This window comes from Oryctolagus cuniculus, chromosome 12 (assembly GCF_051225735.1).
Source record: "Oryctolagus cuniculus isolate XC-2025 breed Fujian yellow rabbit chromosome 12, ASM5122573v1, whole genome shotgun sequence".
In the NCBI taxonomy this organism is placed as follows: Eukaryota; Metazoa; Chordata; class Mammalia; order Lagomorpha; family Leporidae; genus Oryctolagus; species Oryctolagus cuniculus.
Window position 1 is genome coordinate 48,246,837 of NC_142878.1, and position 19,885 is coordinate 48,266,721.

A 19,885-nucleotide genomic window follows, 5' to 3' on the forward strand; every position below is an offset into this window, starting at 1 on the left:
CACAGAACACAATTTGATAAACTACCTAAGCACAAAAAATTAGGAAACATGAGAGAATGTTTGTAACAGAACAACAAACAGGGAATTAGCCTTTCAGTTCTGACTCCTTCAAAAACATATGAGTAACCCTGGGACAACACCTTCATTTTTCTTCTGGTCTTCAAATAAAATCTGATAAAAATTATATAATCTTTGTATTATGAATTCAAAGGAAATAAATTTTATTTTCTTGATCACTTAGCTTTAAAAATGGTCTAGATTTTTATTTGCAGTTTTCTTTTCTTTTCAATAAGGATATTAATATCCATTTTAGAAACTCCTTTAAAATATAAACATGTGTCATTAAGACAATGATATTTTCCTACCAACCAAAATTAACATATCAACCTCCTTAGCTACTTAGTTTATTGGGAATGCTAAAATGTTAAAGACCTTAAATGTATTTACTCCTTGGTTAGACATCTCCTGGAGACAAAAATTAACTCTACCCCTCAAGGACAATGTGGACAAAATGGAGAATCCATGGAAGGGGGCAGGCACTGTTAAAGAACAATTCTATAAACATTTTCACTTGCATGGACTTAAGAAAAATTCTTCAAAATACAGTACATATGCTAACATTTCATGTATAATGAAAGGAAAATTTAATTAAAATGTTAAGATAATCTCTCTTTAATTTAGTAATCTAGAAATATCTGGGGGCACCCATCCAAAAAGAAGCTTAAAATAAGTACAAATGACTGTAAGGCTTCTTGATTACTTCTTTCTGACAAAGCAAATACTCACATTTGATAGGATGAATTGACAACTACCGCTGTCAAGAGAAGTTTTTTTTTTTTTTACTCTTATTGCAAAAGCCCTAATATAAAGAAAGGATATTCTACAGGGACTATGCTGATTTCTATTTAATAGATATTTGACATTATTAAATAATATGGAACTTATGCATAAATTAGAACTATACCATCAAAATGAATTTTTATACCTATCTTTAATCTTTCTTTAGCTTTCTATGAAATAACTCCTTCCTTCCTTCAGGAGAAGAATTGACTCCACTGTTGTGTTTTCCAGTTGAAAATTAGTGCTTAAGAAAATGTTAATAATGCTTAACTATAATAATGATAGGGAAATAATTTTAAAAAGGAGACCAAGGTCAAAGCTGGAGAAATATTGGAAGAATGCTATATGATATATCTAGTATATTAATGGTTCTGGAAAATCCTGCAGAAAAACATAAGTGATTGCATTTATTTAAACAAGCCATTCCCATATACTTTTCCCCCCAGAGACCATTTTTTTTTTCCTTTTATCACATTTGAACAATTTCCAGACCACTCCCAGAGGCTCTTTGTTGTACAGAATACAATTTTGAAAATAGTCTCTTGGCAGCTGACAAATAGCTCTACTACAAAGCACTTCCTGTTAACATTGTATTGTACTAGACAATGACTGATATGTATCTAGAACCTTTTTTTTTTCAATCTTTTCTAGAATCTACAATAGATCTAAGCTACAACAAATATTTACTAATGTTGACTGTGGTGAAAGTCATTTTATTTGACTATATTTCAGATGTATCCTTTATATGTGGAAGTCTAATAATTGAATACTCAAATGCGTATTTGGGCCAAAAAAGAATATATTATCAATTGAGCTCATGCAGATATTTCTGTCTGGTATAATGTACCCCTATTCTACATTGGCTTGTTAAAATCATATCTAGGCCAGCACCACGGCTCACTTGGCTAATCCTCCACCTGCAGCACCAGCACCCCGGGTTCTAGTCCCGGCTGGGGTGCCGGATTCTGTCCCGGTTGCTCCTCTTCCAGTCCAGCTCTCTGCTGTGGCCTGGAAAGGCAGTGGAGGATGGCCCAAGTGCTTGGGCTCTGCACCTGCGTCAGAGACCAGAAGAAGGCACCTGGCTCCTGCCTTCGGATCAGCGCAGCGTGCTGGCTGTGGTGGCCATTTGGGGGATGAACCAACAGAAGGAAGACCTCTCTCTCTCTCTCTCTCTCTCTCACTGTCTAATTCTGCCTGTCAAAAAAATCATATCTATCCTTCAAGGCCTAAGTAAAAAAAAAATCACTTCCTGTATGAATTTTCCCTGATCCCCTCTCTTAAATTTTAGTTTCCTCTCCCACTCCTAATCTCTTCCAGCCATTGTTCTGCCATGCCTGTTGATTCTCAGCAGATTTCATAATAGACTTTATTTGTGGCCTCTCTCATCTTCTGAAAGATTGACCCATATTTACATTAATCCATGCACTTGTTGTGTATCCTTACAAACAAGTATTCAAAAACAACTTGTTGAGAAAATGAAGAAATAGTTATCCTGTTAAGAAATAATTCAATTGAATAACTTTTACCACTGGACTCTTTGAAAGGGGCTTCTCAAATTATATAATAGTTCAACAGAGTAGAAAGGGAAAATATTTGAAAATATGTGGCCTGTTTATTTTCAAACTTAGCTCATCATAAAATTACTTTTAAGCTTTTCAAAGCTACAGTTCCTAAGGCCCTGTTGCACACTTGAATTTAGATGGATTTAGAACTCAAACTGCCCAGACTAGCCTCCCTACCTCACCTCCAACAAAGAAACCGTTGTGTTCAATCTCTGCTCAGTACCCTAAAAGCAGAACATAAAGAAACAATGGTTGCCTAAGTGACCCAAAAGCATGGTAGTAAGATATACCTGAAGATTATTTGCTAAGGAAGATGACAAGAAGAAATTGGGAATGGCATGGTATTACTTACAGAAACTACCAGTCAAAGGAAGATCTGCCCATTTAAGTTGTTCAGTACTGAGCAATTAATGATGGGATTAGTCACAGGTATTCCACAAGGCTTTTGTAACGATTAGATATGATAATATATGTCAAATTTGCCATGGCAAATCTAACACATGGTTAGAACTTAATAAATAACAGCTACTCTTGCAGTGTCATTGTGTTGGTGGTGATACACACACATGCAGTAGATCTGCCCCAGCCCTGACAACCATTATGCATTACCCTTTTTGCTTTTTATTGATCCATTCTCTGTGGAGAACGCTGTTACAGAACTCTATGACAACATTCAACTCTTTTTGATTCACATAAAATGGCAATTTCATACAGTTCAACCTAAAATAAACAATGCTGGAATGAATTGCCTTGTTCATTTGCAGTTTTGTGAAGAGGTAAATATAATTCGAGTGTGAAATCCCAGAAGTGGAAGTGTTGGATCAAAGGATATATGTATGTATAATTTTAATGTTTTCCCAATTTCCATTTTGTTAGCTCTAGTTGAATGTTCATCTCCTTAAAGCTCCTTCATTAGAGTATTGTTAAACTTTGGGAAATTCGCCAATGTGATGATTTCCTTTTTTTTTTTTTTTTTTTTTTTTTACCATCAATGATGTAGAGCATCACCTTGTGTGAGTCTGAACTGTTTTGCTTTTCTTCTGTGGTGGGTTCCATTTCATTTTCTTTACCCTACTTTCTTCTATTTGATGGACTTTTCTAATTGATTTCAAAATTTTTCAGATATTAAAAAAGACTAACCAGTTCCAGTCTTCATCACAGACATTAGATGCCACAAATCACATTTGTAATTCTTTAGATTCAAAACAAAATGGTGCCTGTCTTTTTTTAAGGTTCATTTATTTATTTATTTGAAAGGTAGAATGCCAGAGAGAGGGAGAGAGACAGAGAGACAGAGAGAGAGAGATTCCAGATTCTGGTTCACTCCCCCAAATAGGCACAACACTGAGGACTGGGCCATACCAAAGCCAGGAACTGCAAACCCCATCCTGGTCTTCCATATCAGTGGGAGGGACCTAAGTACTTGAGTCATCTTCTGTTGCCTTCCCATGAGCATTGACAAAAAACGATCAGAAGCAGAGCAGCCAGGACTCAAACTGGCACTCCCATATGGCATGCTAGCATGGCAAACAGCTGCTTAGCCCAGTGTGCCACAATACAGGCCCCAGTACACCCTATTTGATGTAATTTAAGACCCTTTAGAGGAATTGTCTCTGCTCTTCCTTTGGCACTTGAAGCTGTTTCAACTTTCCCACTTAGAAACACACCATTCCAAGTTAATATCTTTTTAATTTATTTGAAAGACAGGGAGACAGAGATTGAGATGATAGACACATACACACACACACACACACACAGAGAGAGAGAGAGAGAGAGAGGAAGGAAGGAAGGAAGGAAGGAAGGAAGGAAGGAAGGAAGGAAGAGAAAAATCTTATCTGTTGGTTTACTACCCAAAAAACTTCAGTGACCAGGATCGGGTCAGGCTGAAATCAGGAGCCAGAAGCCTAGAATTCAGTCCAGGTCTCCCAAAGGGGTTGCAGAAACCCAACTATTTGAGTTAACATCTTCTACTCTAAGTGTGCACAATAGCAGAAAGATGGAATTAGGAGCGAAGCTGGGACTTGAATCCAGGCATACCAATCTGGGACATGGACATCCTAAACCCGTGTTTTAAATGCCAGACCAAACACATGCACCTAAGCTGATGCTTAATACCACCTGTGCAGGGATACCTAAGGTTAGGGAACATTCCACTTTATAAAGAAATCACTATGTTGAGGGGCCTATGCTGTGGCACAGTGGGTAAAAGCTGCTGTGTGCAGTGCTGGCATCCTATATGGGTGCCAGTTCAAGTTCCATAAACCTCACTTCTGATCCAGCTTTCTGCTATGGCCTGGGAAAGCAGGAGAAGATGGCCCAAGTCTTTGGGTTCCTGCCCCTATGTGGGAGACCAGAAAGAATCTCCTGGCTCTTGGCTTAAGATCGGTGCAGCTCCAGCTGTTGTGACCATTTGGGGAGTGAACCAGCAGATGGAAGATTTTCTTTCTGTCTCTCTTGCTTCTGCTTCTCTATAACTCTGCCTTTCAAATAAATAAATCTTTAATAAGAAAAAAAAAGAAATTACTATGTTGAAAGAGTAGACAACATAGTAAGCATGGATTAATTGCTAGAATTTCTGGAATTTTATTCTGTTATGAGCTATTAGTGTTATGATCTTGAGTAAGTCATTTAAAATCTTTAAGTTCATAATTCTTATCATCAAACCACCATATTTGACATGGAAATTTTAATGAAATCCTTGTATGTATGAAAGTAATTTGTAAATTGGAATGTACAATACAAATGCAATGGCTAATTATTAAAATGTTTTGATAGGGATCAAAATTGGAAAATAATGATGGTCACTGACTATTGAAGAAAGAGGTAGCAGAGCTCACAAAGTGGAAAAAGACAGAAGACAAACTTCACAATCGTGGCTTCTTCCCAATGCCAGCATCAAAGCTCCTGCACTGTCTTCCAGTTGCAAGATAAAGAGCAAAGAACAAAAACTTACAAAGGGAAGTCCAGCAGGGAGGAAGGTCGAGTTCTTTATGATGCAGGTGCATATTTGAAATAATAATGATAACATTAATAGTACAAAAAAAAGCAAATTCTATATATGTTTTCTATGTGACAAGCACTGCCTAAGTGCCTTATTTTTATTCATTTATTTATTCTCATAAAAACCCTCTTAAGTAGATAAAAATGAAGAAACTGAGTTATAAAGAGGTAAATAAATGTCCAAATTCATACAATTTTTCAAGCTGAAACTGGCATTAGAAACCTGTCAGTCTGATCATTGATCATGTTAAATGTTTCTGACCATTATTGTTTCTTTTGTATCAACCACATGTCCTCATGGGATTGTTCTATTGTTTAAATCTTGTATTCAATATAATTCCCCCTTGCACCAAAATTGTAGTTAGTCTTTTGCTTATGACCATTAATTTAACTATTTCAAGAAATACAGGTATCATATACGTTCAGTCAAGTGTTTGCAATCAGAAAAAATGTTTGAGTGCTATTAGAGGTTGTGGCTATGGAGAGAAGGAATAGGAAATGACAGCTACCTGGTGATAACTGTAGCACATGGAGAATTTAGAAAGATCTGGCAAAGGAAGAGTGAATTTATTCTGTATCAGCTACAGAAACAGGAACAAGGGCTGCTGCATGACAACATCCTGTGTACATACACCTTCCAAATGCATCTCCAGAGGACAATTGAGGTAGACGTGTTTCTTTTGAGCAACTCATATTTTAAATCTTCTCTCTGTATTGTGGAGATCTCCCGTTCTAGGATTTCTAGTGGGAGGCATAACCCACCTCGCACCCCCAAAAAAGCGGCACATGTTTTTGTTTTTGTTTTTGTTTTTGTTTTTGTTTTCCAGCATCTCTTACACCTGGGGAGTATGTATTTGACTCCTCCAGTGAGATGAATCTGCTCCTGACTTGAGATGTGGGCTAAGAAATCTGTTCTCTGCCCTCTGTGGTCCTTGTTCATTGGCATAGTATTAAATGGTAAATGTGATATTTTGTTTCTCGAATCAGATGTCATTGTAAGTTCCAACAAACAATGTTCAAGGTGGCATAAGATGTTCTCGTAGGGCCGGATATGCTTTGCTGTTTTTGGCTTTGTTCTTGATCATGTCATCTTAGAACTGGATTTCCAAACTTACAATCAATACTTGGAATAACCCAAATGGACTGCAATGCTTTTGTGTGTGTGTGTGCATATCAGATAGAGTTTAATTCTACTGTTTGAAATAAGCATCTAACACAGCATTTGTTACACAGGAAAAAGTAGTGAACATTGACATTCATTCATTCTCAACATGTACTAAGAAGCTACATTGAGCAAAGACACCAAAGCAGTTTCAAGGGCTACAGAGACATCAAACTACAATCTCTGGCCTAAGCTCAAGACACATATTTCTTATCTGGTATAATGTATGAGATCTCCAAACCCACTGCCCTCTCCCCATCAGTTTTCCATGATGTCTAAAATTCTTACGACTCTAATAATGATCCTGGATTAAGGTTTTGGAGACACAAAAAACTGGGGTCACTGTATTGCACTGTAAGTTATCCCACTTAGCTGCTGCATTCAATCATTCAGCCTACATTGATAGGAGTTACTTTGGTGGATACATCATTGGTAAGTTGGAAGCTAAAATTGAGATAAAGTGACATATTTTGATGAAAATGAGATTATAGCATATACCCACCCAAAATTGTTCACACCCCTCTTATCTCATTGTTTGTCTTGTCCATGTCAAACCCCCAGATGGGATCTTGTTGTCTCCATATTTCTCTGAATGTCATGACCTAAGAAACAGTTTATTTTCTGCCCTTCACGTAGTCATCCCTCGGTCGGTAAACTTTACTTTGCTTGAGGGTTATACGTTTGCTAAAGAAGTTGGATTCATAGCGATTTTATTGACATCCTATCCCTACCTCTTCTAAAAAATCCTTGATAAATTCTTAAGCACAGCATCTTAGTACCTGTTCTCTTTGAAATATGTTATGCCTTGGAAGTTGGAGTACTTTGATAAGAGTATTTTCAAAAAATAAAAATGTGGGAATGGACTTCAGTACAGACATATTATCATAGAACTTAACATTTGTTGAGTATTTGTATAATTTTTGTCCTTTTGGGTAGTCCCATCAACAATTGTACAAAGAAACCTTCTTGTGTTATATATAAGTCTTTTCTTTTGCAATAATAAAAAAGTTCTTGAGCTAAAATGTATATATTCCAAAGATATTTGATGTCGTAAGCAAACCAGGGATGAGGATGCAATTGAACCTTAAAAATAGATTGAAATCAGGGATGAGAGTGCTGAAGAGAATACCGAAAGAACCTCTCTCTATTTCTAATCTCTGATTCTCTCCATGGATGTTTTATATTCTTCCACTGGCTTTGGGCAGATTTTTTTTTCTAATTCCCAAGGTGCCTGGAATAAAATGTTCACTGACAACAGCTCCTGTGTTTCTACTGCTTCCTCAAAAAATATTCAGAAAGAGGTGGAATCTGTTATCCTGCATTATATAGTCTCAAAGAAGAAATTAAACATATGATTACCCTGGCCTCCCTTGGAAAATGACTCGACTCCATCTCAGTGCAGGTTCATGCTGTGGGAAATACCACTTCCACCTCCACAACTTCATTACCTGGTGTTCTGCTACGCTGGCCATCACTATTACAGTGTCTCTTTTGGGAAATGTTGAGCACTCAGCAGGCTGAGTGAGTTCCCTCACCACAGTACCTTCTGCAGCTTTGTCTGACTGTATGTCTTATATTGCTGAGGAGAGTTAGAGGAAATTCTCAGACTAGAAGTGGGGGAGGGTTGGAGAAAGAATAAACAAACAGGCAAACAAATCTGGAAAGACCATACTGCATAATGGACCATTTGGATCAATCTTTTGTTTATTTACTTTTTACTTTGTCTTTTCTTTTCTCTTCAAAAAGTATTCATGAAATGAGAATATAAATAACTTAAAATGTTTCTATCATTAGAATAAGAAACAAATTTAATATACATATTTATATTTTTAATATCCACATATGCAGAAGTTAAGTTTTATATGCACATGCACACGCACACACACACACACACATAGACCCATAAATTAATTACCCTTAGAATGTAACCTCAGAGGAAATAGGGATGCATTGGGTATTATACAATGAAAATGCTGTAAATATAAATGCTACTGCTGAAACAAAAATGTCTCTCTTACCATGGTTAGACTTGTTACCAGCTGCTATAAGATTCTCATCTCTCACAATACAGTTTTAGTATTTTGAGACTAAAACAAAACAAAAAATAAGATTATCTTATGTTCTTCCCTCCTACTCAGCCTCATTTGTATTGGCTAAAATAGACTCGGAATGGCTCTTCAATCAGCAAATCTCACAACATTTTGTAAATAAGATCTCTTAGTCCCTTGTGCTTCAGAAAAGGAAATTTAGGTAATACTATACTTGTGAAAGTGCAGGAGGTGAAGATAAATGTAACACATAATCATATTCAGTATGTTAATTGTTATGTTAGTTCTTAACAGAAAAATGTCACATATCTTGGTGACTAATGTATGCAACTATCTTCTTTGCACTTTTGTCTCCATGTCTTACCCTCAGACTCAATAATTTACCATATCTACCTGAATAACTTTCTATTTACCACATTGATTGAATTGAATATTTCTCCTAAGCCCCTCCCCCACCTTCATTTTTTCACCAGCTAGATTTCCACAAACTATTAAAACTTCTCTTCAAACTGACTCATGGTTATACAATCTGTCTTCACAGAGATATCAAAAGGTCTCAACTATGACCATGACAACGTCTTCATTATGTCTAGTGATGACTTCTCACTACTTTTGCCAATAGAATACTTGCTTCTTAACATAACATAAGCTCCTTCATGATCTGACTTCTACTCACCTCTCCAATTTCATTGTCATCGTGCTCCAACACTGAATTTTTAGGCAGTTTTCTCTGAATAGTCTGTGTTCTTTGTATTTCAGGCTGTCCTGCGTCCAAAATGCTATAACCAGCAGACTCTGTAGATAATAACTCCCACCACTGCAACTCTTGATTATTCAGCGGTCTCCTACCTTGATTAATTCAGTGTGATACTGCCTCTTCTGGGACTCCTCGCCTAGATTTCCATTCCCCAGCCTCTGCACTGTTTCTTATAGTATCCTCTACTTCTTTCTTTCCTTCTCTTCATTATATTTAATACACCCCAATGTCATGGAACTGGAAGAGTCTGGCTTTCCTACCAGGCTATTCTTATCATGAGACACAACTTTGCATTATTTTCAGAATCTATAAATACACAAATCTTTGAGGGGACCTGCTTTATCTTCACTCATGTTCCTACCTCAGACTGTAAAATAGGAGTTCTGTCAACCTCCCAACATCTCCTTGATCTCTCCTTTCCCTTACTACCTTAACTGGAGAGGCCATGAGATAATCTGAGAGTCTCTGAGAAAGGATAACTAGGCCTCTCTTGTAATCTGCCTACCAGGAAATAAAGTACCATCTCATTTTCCCTGGATTCAGCTCACTGGGACAAGCCCAGTCCCTGAAGAAATGGGGTTGAGCTGCTGAGTTGCTGCACAATGACATGAGTGACATTAATTCAGAGCTGAGTTGTACTTAGCTTTAAACCCAAGCCAAATGCCGAAATGATCTATTAAGCTCATTTCTCAAATTCAGAGGCAGCAGAGATGTGATCAATTAGTCCCTTAGAAAACCTACAAAGTAATATGAAAGTTAAATTTTAACTTAAAACTACCTTTAAAGGTGGGAAATGTAACTAGAAAAACATTGGCAATAATACAGTTATTTCAAAATTTGTCTCCAAATGCTAGTTATGGAGTTGTAATTTATGTTTAAAAATAACCCAGCTCCCCAGTAACAGAAGCAGAGATTTGAAAATTTACAATCCACAGATGATGCTGGAGGGGATTAAAGAGTCTTTATTATTCATGGCAGTCAATACTCAACTTCTACAGCTTTGATTTAAAGAGTTAATTTATCCTTATGGAGGAAAATTATCAATACAAAATCTAAAATTAATTGTATGTTGAGTTAAAGGAGACTTGAGTAAAGTATTTTAAAATAACCATTCCCTTGAAAAGTGAACTCTATGTGACCTTTACTAGAGCTGTATGATGGTTAAAAAAAAATTGAGTAGAAAATTAAAATGAAAATGTTCTACCATTTTTCTTCAGTCTCACTGACACCATTACCCTCTATTTATCTATAACCAAGAGTCATTAAGTACTTCCAATAAATATAAAGTAAAATCATTGTGGAGATATCTTTAGCGTAGCACCATCAGAGGGATTTAAACTGCTAGATAAATTTGAGGCAACTCTCTGTAGAGAAAAAGGCAGTAAATTTAGGGAGTAGGGCCTGAATTCTGGATGACCTGTGCCAAGTTACTCATGTCTGTAAGTCTTGTTTCCACAACTATAAAATGGGTTGATAACACAGTGAATGTCATAGAGTACCATTAGGATTTTAATGAGAATAATGTATGAAATACATATGTAAAGCCTTACTGAAATATCTAGCATATAATTAATAAATACCAAAGACTAAAACATTCTTGTAAAGTACTTAATGCTTCCAGACACTGTCCAAGTGTTTTACATGGATGGGCTTATTCAATCTTCATGACTCTATGAAGTAGAATTTTATTCAATGAAATAGATATTAAACACTAGTTGACATTACTGCTACATTACTAGATTTTATAAATTATTTATTCACATATATTTAATGTCCCATAGATACCTTATGCTTTTGCACTCCTACAACATTTATTCTAAAGGTATCTTATGGCCAGCAATCATGGATTTCATTATATTTTCCATAGCTCCCAGGATCACATTGTTTAATAACACAGCATAAAAACAGGCAATGACAGAGAGAATATAGTAGGGCAAAAGCATATCTCAGAGATCCAAAGACAAACTATGGGTAAATTGTCATTTCTGCATAAACAGTGACAAGTTATCAACCTCCTTGTGTCTCCTTCTTACCATTGTGCCTAGTAAATTAGGATATAAATGGAGACTAATTATGTGGATGAATAAGGGATACTTACAATTGTCCCATATGGATTCTTTGATACAATGACTTGAGGCAGAGGCCTATAAAATGAGGGCTCCTTATATGATACAAAGTTTACTTAGTATTGTAGGTATATTTCAGCCAGCAGCAGCAAAGCCATTGGACTCTGGTAGGCATATGCTCTACAATGTAGAAAGAGAACAGGTTTCTATATTCAAAATTTATTGTTGGAAAGAACTGAAGAGAGAATCTAAGGGCCATCTGCTAGGCCACCTGCAAAACCACACATCTAAAGATTACTTTCAAAGGCACAAGAAAACCAATTTCCTTCATCGATCTTTGTTCTACAGGAACTCACAGGTAAAGGAACATCAAGCTACAGCATTACAGCCCTTTATGAGCAGAGAAAGAGAAACTGATTCAGAGCAAGGAGGTCAAAGAAGGCTTTGTTTGGAGAACACATATGGTTAATTCTTGAAGGGAGAAAAGACAGTACTAGGAGAAAAGAGAAGACGGTCCAAGCAGAAAAGAGCAGCACAGTGTCAGCTTTCCAACGTGTATGGACAGGTTGTGAATGAGAGACTGATGGGATGAGAACCTGAAATCAGAGCCAAGGACAGGCAATGCTGCATTAGGACTTAAGCTGTAGTTCCCAAAGTAACAGGGCTATAAACAGAGTTTATAGCATGATATATAAAATAAAATGATAAAAGTTTGAAATTTCTTATCAATGCCATGCATGAAGATAAAGTGTATCAGTTGTTTTAAATGATAAGCCTTAAAAATGCAGCTTTAGATTTGTGAGTGTTGGAAAAATAAACTTCCATCCATAAGCACTATTCCAAATGTGTATGACTTAGATGTGGACAAATTAAATGAACAAAGTACACTGAGTATACAAGCTTACAGTCTCACAAGAGGAGAGTATGACTGCAGGGACTGACCCATGTTCTTTTCATCTCTTTTTTTTTAGAAAATGATAATATTTTTTTTTATTTTTTTTTATTTTTTTGACAGGCAGAGTGGACAGTGAGAGAGAGAGACAGAGAGAAAGGTCTTCTTTTGCCGTTGGTTCACCCTCCAATGGCCGCCGCGGCTGGCGCGCTGCGACCGGCGCACCGCGCTGATCCGATGGCAGGAGCCAGGAGCCAGGTGCTTTTCCTGGTCTCCCATGGGGTGCAGGGCCCAAGCACCTGGGCCATCCTCCACTTTGTTCAAAAATATCGTTAGATATAATCTCTAACTAAAAGCAATAGAAAAAAGAGAGGATTCAAGAAAAGTGATTTTACAAAATGCAGTCATGAGGCAGGCATTGGGGCAAACAGGCTAAGTCTCTTCCTGTGACATCAACATCCATAGGCTCTGGTTTGATTCCGGCTGCTCCACTGACAAATCATTTCCCTGCTAATGCACCTGGGAAAGCAATAGAAGATGACTCAAGTTCCTGCATCCATGTGGGAGACGGGGATGAAGCTCCAGGATCCTGGCTTTGGCCTGACCCAGCACTGGTGTTGAGACCATTTGGAGAGTGAATCAGTGATGGAAGATCTCTCTCTCTCTCTCTCTCTCTCTTTGTCTGTCTCTGTCTCTGTCTCTCCCTCTCTGTAACTGTGACTTTCAAACAAATAAGATAAATCTTTTAAAAAATGTAATCATTGGATTCTAAGCCATTTTTGAAGAAGATGTTGTAGAAGAACATTCAGATGGCATGGTAAAAGCTTTAATAAATAACATTTAGTGGAAAAATCCAATATTAAATGTTGTACAATTAAGTATGATAATGAAAGAAAATATCTGGATGGACTATTAGCTGTGCTGTAGATGACAGGATTATACGTGTTTTTTGTTCTTTTTAGTTTACAGTCAGCATTCTGTATCTGCGGGCTCTACGCTTGTTCATTCAGCTAACTGCAGACTGAAAGTATTCACACAAAAAGGGCCCACTGCATCTTGTAAGACTCCCCTATCCTTGTTATTTTTCCTTAAACAATACAGGATAACAACTGTTGACATAGCATTTACATGGTATAGGCATTGCAGGTAATCTACAGATCATCTAAGGTCTATGAGAGAATGCGAAAAGGTTCTATGCAAAATGGAACCAATCTCTCATGGATATTGAAGGGCAACTGCATGTATTTTTATAACATTCTACAATAGATGTGTGTATTCAGGATAAAAAAAAAACGTTAAACATTGACTCAAATTTAAAAAAATGTGTAACAGAGCTTATGAAATCAGAGTTATAAAAGGAGGTGTGTTTCTAACAAAATGTAAAGACGGTGTATGTATGAATGATAAATCTTGTGTTTTTTAATGTTTTCTTTCTTAAAAATGCTTCACATTCATGATACTATATATTTAAGCCAATATTGATGTGTGTTATTTTTTACTATTTATTATTTTGAGATAAATGTTCAGACAATTATCCCTATTATAACAACATTTAATGATCCCTAACTTGCAAGTGTTGAATAACTTAGAATAACAAATTAAATAACTACAAAATAAAACCAGAAAGAAACATAAAAAACTGCAAATTAGTTCAAGGAATGTACAATAAGCAAATCTAGAAGCATTTTTAATGTAAATTTAAAAAAAGCTAATTTCTTGCTATGAACAATTTGGTTTAATTTGAGTTCTTTAAATGTACAGAAGTAAAGCTGCAAAATGGTATCTCAGATCTAACTACCTCTTTTGATATGAGAACTATGTAAGCATGAGCTAAGTGTACTTTGCATATATTCAGGTAATGTTTCTGAGCATATTACACCTACATATGCTATGCAAAATGTTGCAGAAGATTAAATTACCCTAGCCACATTTGGGAAACTGCAGTATGTCTGTCATTGCATGTAAACATATGCAGATTTATGCAAAATATTCTCAACTATGTGTACCTAAAGTCCCAAACTCCCCACAGACATGCAAAGCCAGAAGGTTTTGTTTATTTTCAAGTTATTGGAAAAAAAATCTATATATGGGACTAAAAGAAATAGATGTGCTTATGTTGTATTCTCAGATTTGGAGCATCTGTGTGGTATTTTTTTCTTTCTTTCTTTGTTAAGTCATTTGGCCAAGATTTTAAATTTATCTACAGTATTCTATATGGTAGACTTAATGCAAGCACAAAATTTCCATTTGCTTCAGAAAGTCCTCCAGGAGTTAGGGAAAGAGGGAGTTCATGTACCATTTTACATAATGAATCAGATTATTTCAGCACCTAAGTCATTTCTTGGCAGTGTTTATTATTTGTTAGCTTTTCAGGCAGGTGGATTAACCCTTTCAGGTCCTTTTAGCAGAATGTGAGATGCTCAAGTGGTTACCAGTAGGAAGTCACTCTCCAAAATGGGTGATTTTTCACATCATAATGAATTGCCCTTTGTTTTCATTAACCAGTCAAAAACACACAGGTAAAAATTACAACAGTGGATTCTATGGCATTAGTGTTTGTAATTACAAATTATATTTAAAACTCAAAAAAGATTCAAACTAGGTTTTTCTTAATGGATAGTGTCTGAAAAGCTGTGTGAAAATCAAATTACTGTCAGTTGGATTCTTTCAAAAATCAAATTGCAGTTTTTAGCAGGGAAGGTTTTTAAAGAGCCATGCAGTATTTTAAAATGTATCCCTCAAATTCTTGATACACTTCTCATCAAGAAGTAGATTGTATCAAGCCTTTTTACTGTAATGTAATTTTAAAATATGTGAACTCTAAAACTAAAAAATAAAAACAGAAAGAACAGGAGAAAGAGAGAGGGTAGGTGTGAGGGAGGGAGGGAGGAAGAGAATATTATGTTCTTAAAATTGTATCCACAAAGCACAATGAATCTGTAAAGAGAAATTAAAAATTAAAATAAAAAGTATTTTAAAAGCAGATTGTATATTTTATCTTCTTGAACTGTGACTGCTTGACCAATAAAACGTGGAGAAGGTAGCATGGTGACAAATTCTCACACAGACCTCAGTAAACTGGCAGCATCCACCTACAAAATCCCTTGGGATTTTGAACCTAGTCCCCACACCGAGAGCAAGCCTGATAGAGAAGCAAGGAAGATGAACTGAAGATGTTGACTCTTAGCTCCAGCTGAACTGCAAAAAAGAATGCCAGTTTGCCAGCCACGTGTTTGAGTTTCTTAAAAGCGTATTGTCCAGCCACATGGGGCAGAGACAAACATATTCCACCATGTCTCACACAAATTGCAGATTCATAAGCTAAATAAATGGTTGCTGTATGACTCCACTAGATTTTTAAGGTTTCTTTACATACAGCAATGGATTACTAGAACAGTAAATTTTGTGCAGTGGCCTTCCTTGTGTGTGTGTGTGTGTGTGTGTGTATGTGTATTAAACACATATACATATGTTCACATTCAGGGCTTTTTGAAGTAATGTATAACTCTACAGAACTGTTTTCTACTTAATGAATCTGAGAACTGGTTCCATGGTCTAGTAATGGTTTTGAACTGTACAGGAATATATATAGGATCTGATAGAAAGAAAAATCTGTGCTGAAGAACCCACGCTTTTGAATTATTGTAATATTTACCTATATTGAAGGCACTTATATTAATCAAGTAACATTAACTTATCAAGAGTTAATTAAGAGTTCCACTTCCTGTCTTTTCAATTAGTGATAAAGTAAAAAATATGAACGTGGTCACAGTACTGAACCAATTTTTGCTATGTATCTTTAGTAAACGTGTTACTGGGACACTTGTTAGGTTGTTTTCCATTTGCTATCAAACTTTCCTTTCTTTTTTGGTTTTGTAGTCAAAATCAAATTGGAATTTGTCTCCTGAAAGCCTCAAAGGGACCTTGCTATGACAAGTGACTTACATCTGTAGTCACTGAGAAAGTTCTATGGAGGTACTTGGTCAGAGTGATTCAGGGCAACCTTCAAAGATATTTTCCCAAGAGCCTTTTCCTGACACCTGAAATTTTCCTCTTAGAAAGAACAGGCAAATTACTCAGTTGTGTAATTAAATTCCTAATGTAAATTGGTTTCTCTTATCAGCTCCCATTTTATGTGACAGCCAGTTCAAAGCTTGTTTGGAAGCCAAGGGAAGAAGAGATGTAGAACTACTGTCTTCAGGAAATCAGGTGTCCAGCAGACCATGATACTGGAGTATTGAAGTCAAACTTGACACTTACGCTTATTTGACCCTATTGCTCTAAGTCTCAATCACAGAAAACATACCATGTGTCCAGTGGGATTTCTATCATCCTATTGCTAATATCTTTGTTGGTGACATTTTAATTTCAAAAAAGCGCATTCAAGTTTTCATCCCACAGAAGGCAGCACTTAGCACATTATTATTATTATTATTATTATTTTAGCACATTATTAAGCACTTAGCACAAAAAGTCCTCTTGGCTTCCTAGAGTGATGAGCTTCCCTTACTACCAGGGAGTGACTCAGGCAAGGGTAAGACTTAGGTGGTGACTGTTAAGGCTCCTTGCAATATTCACTATTTTTTACAAGTTGAGTTGCATGTCTACATGATCAAATTCTCAAGACAATAACTATATTTTCTGTTCCAGCAGTTGCTTTTTCAGTCACAGTTCTGTGGTGTCTTGAAAGTACATGTGGTTGGGGGCTAGTGTCCTGCACAAATGTGAATTGGTGTCAGGGTAATTCTGCAATCCCTTATGATCAATGTTCTATAGTTTTTATAGGCATCCCTCTTCTGCATAAATATTTCCTGATCTGCCTCCCTGCTCTGCCCTAGAGGTCTATAACCATTTCCTAAAATGACTTTTAAAAAGAAAAGTATTTCTTTCACCTCTATTAAAATGTCTCTGCAATAGTAGATAGGAGGCAGGAGCTATTTCTGTCACCCTAATTCCCTTCAATCTGTTATGTTCATATACATGTCCTTACCCCATAGATTCTACCCTGCACATTAGAAGCCTCTTGACAATCCAGTGTGAAATTAATATTTTGCCAAAGCAAGGGAGTATAAAAACCATGCTTTTTAAAAAATTAGATGACTATGTGCCAAGTACTTACCACTATTTCCTTTCATTGAGGATTCATTCTTCACTTTCTAGGGTCCGTGTGCACATATAAAATGCTCTTATTTATGTGTCTCTTAACATAATAATCTCAGTATTCATTTTTCTTATAACTCTTTTAAACCAGCCAATGTTACTTCTGAGTAAGTATCATCAATTCAAAACTTTGGAAAAAGCTTTAAGAAAGACGAACAGAAATGAAGAGACCATCTGAATTTGGTAGGCCTCTTTTATAAGCAAATGAATTTTAGATAATTTTTAACAGTTTTAGGTGATTTAAAATAATAACAACAACAAAAAATTCAAGCTGCATTAGCAATTTCCATTGCATATGATGCAGTAGCTGCCGATACAGTGAAACACAGCTTTAGTTGAAGGAAGAAACCAGCAAAGAGAGTAGAAAGGGACTATTATTTTTAGCCTTAACTTTGTATTTTCCTTAGTTGTTTATATGCCTTGTTTCACTTGATAACCACAGCAATATTATGAGATAAGTACTGTTATTTTCATTTAACAGGTGAAGAAACTGAAGTTCATCAAGGTTGAGAATATGCTAAGTTTTGGGACTGGCATTGTGATGCATCCCAAATGCATCCAAGTGTCCCCGTGGCTCCACTTCTGATCCAGCACCCTGCTAATGGGATGGGAAAAGCAGTAGATAATGGCCCATGCCCTTGAGCCCCTGCTAGCCATCTGGGAGACCCAGATGAAGCTCCTGGCTCTTGCCACCACTTGAGGAGTGAATCAGCTGATGGAGGACATCTCTCTGTCTCTTCTTCTCTCTCTGTAACTCTGATGAAATAAATCTTAAAAAATTAAAAAAAATAAACTTGCCAAATTTAAACAACTAATAGATTTTGATTCATGAATTTAATCCTGATTTTTTTTTCATCTGCAATTTTTAATTAGCATTATATAAATAGCCAACCTGAAACAATAAAGAATGAACAAATATATAGAATTTTTAAGTTAGGAGATCAATGTTTCAAAAACATGAACAAATATGTAAGGTTTAGTGGAATGGCATATGATAGATGTAAGATGATATGACTGATAAAATACAAAAACTTTTATTGAAAGTGTCATGCTAGGAAAGAGGTGATATGACAAGACATTAACAACTGTTATCATCAACTGAAAGATCAGGTTTTAGACCACTCAGAGATAATACTGAGCACACCTCAGAGAAGACTGCAATTTTATACTATCTTCTGGAATGCAAATGTTTCTATACCTATGTATATTAACATCTTTTTCCATAGAAAGTACACCTTACTCTTTCTAAATGTTGTAATGGATGAGAATGTAGATTTTCCTTGAAACTGTAAACATGGAGTCCACCAAAGAGAATGTTTGAAAAAAAGAGGAAACTTTATGATACATATGGCTTTTATTTTCAATATCTTGCATTTAGTTTTTGAACAGATGAATGAAGATAATTTCAAAATCAATTAAGTTCCTAGGCCTATAAATTATTTTTTTAGAATTTTTTTTGTTGGCAGTGTGGGTTAAAGGGCAAATAAATAGCTAAAATTAAGAACAAAACCAAATAAAGTACTCTACTTAAAAATGAGAATAGGGTCGGCACCATGGCTCACTTGGCTAATCCTCTGCCTTTGGGGCCAGCACCTTGGGTTCTAGTCCCGGTTGAGGCACCAGATACTAATCCCAGTTGCTCCTCTTCCAGTCCAGCTCTCTGCTGTGGCCTGGGAGGGCAGCGGAGGATGGCCCAAATGTTTGGGTCTCTGCACCCACATGGGAGACTGGGAGGAAGCACCTGGCTCCTGGCTTCAGATCAGTGCAGCGCTGGCTGTAGCAGCCATTAGGGGAGTGAACCAATGGAAGGAAGATCTTTGTCTCTCTCTCACTGTCTATAACTCTACCTGTCAAATAAAAAAAATGAGAATAATATTATATACAAATCTCTAGTATTCACCAAATTTTCTAACGGGTGTTACATATGATATTGAACTACAATTCAAAACAGCCTTTTAAAAAGCTCTGACATTTTTCATGAATTTTAGAAACTAGATGGGTCTTCAAAAGAAGATAGGAAAAGTGAGTTTATTAAGTCATTTTTCTTTAAGAACTAGTTGATAACATTGTTAAGGAAAAAAAGAATTTATGACTTATGCTGTACAGCTGTTTTCTTATTCCCATGAAGAGTAATAAAACAAAGAACGAGTTTTCAAGGGAGCAGTGATGTGAATATGAACTTTCAGATCATCAGAGTGATGATATTGTAGTTCCTTTAGAAACCAAGCTGTCTTTGGTGTGCTGCATAATAAATATGAAGATGCATTAAATATTTAAACAATTCACCCCAAGAGATAAATGGTTAATAAAATGAATGAGTCAGAATAAAGCAACACTGCCAGCATAAATGCTTTTACCTAGAGCGTATGCCAATGACCCTCAGAAAAGGTGAAATTTA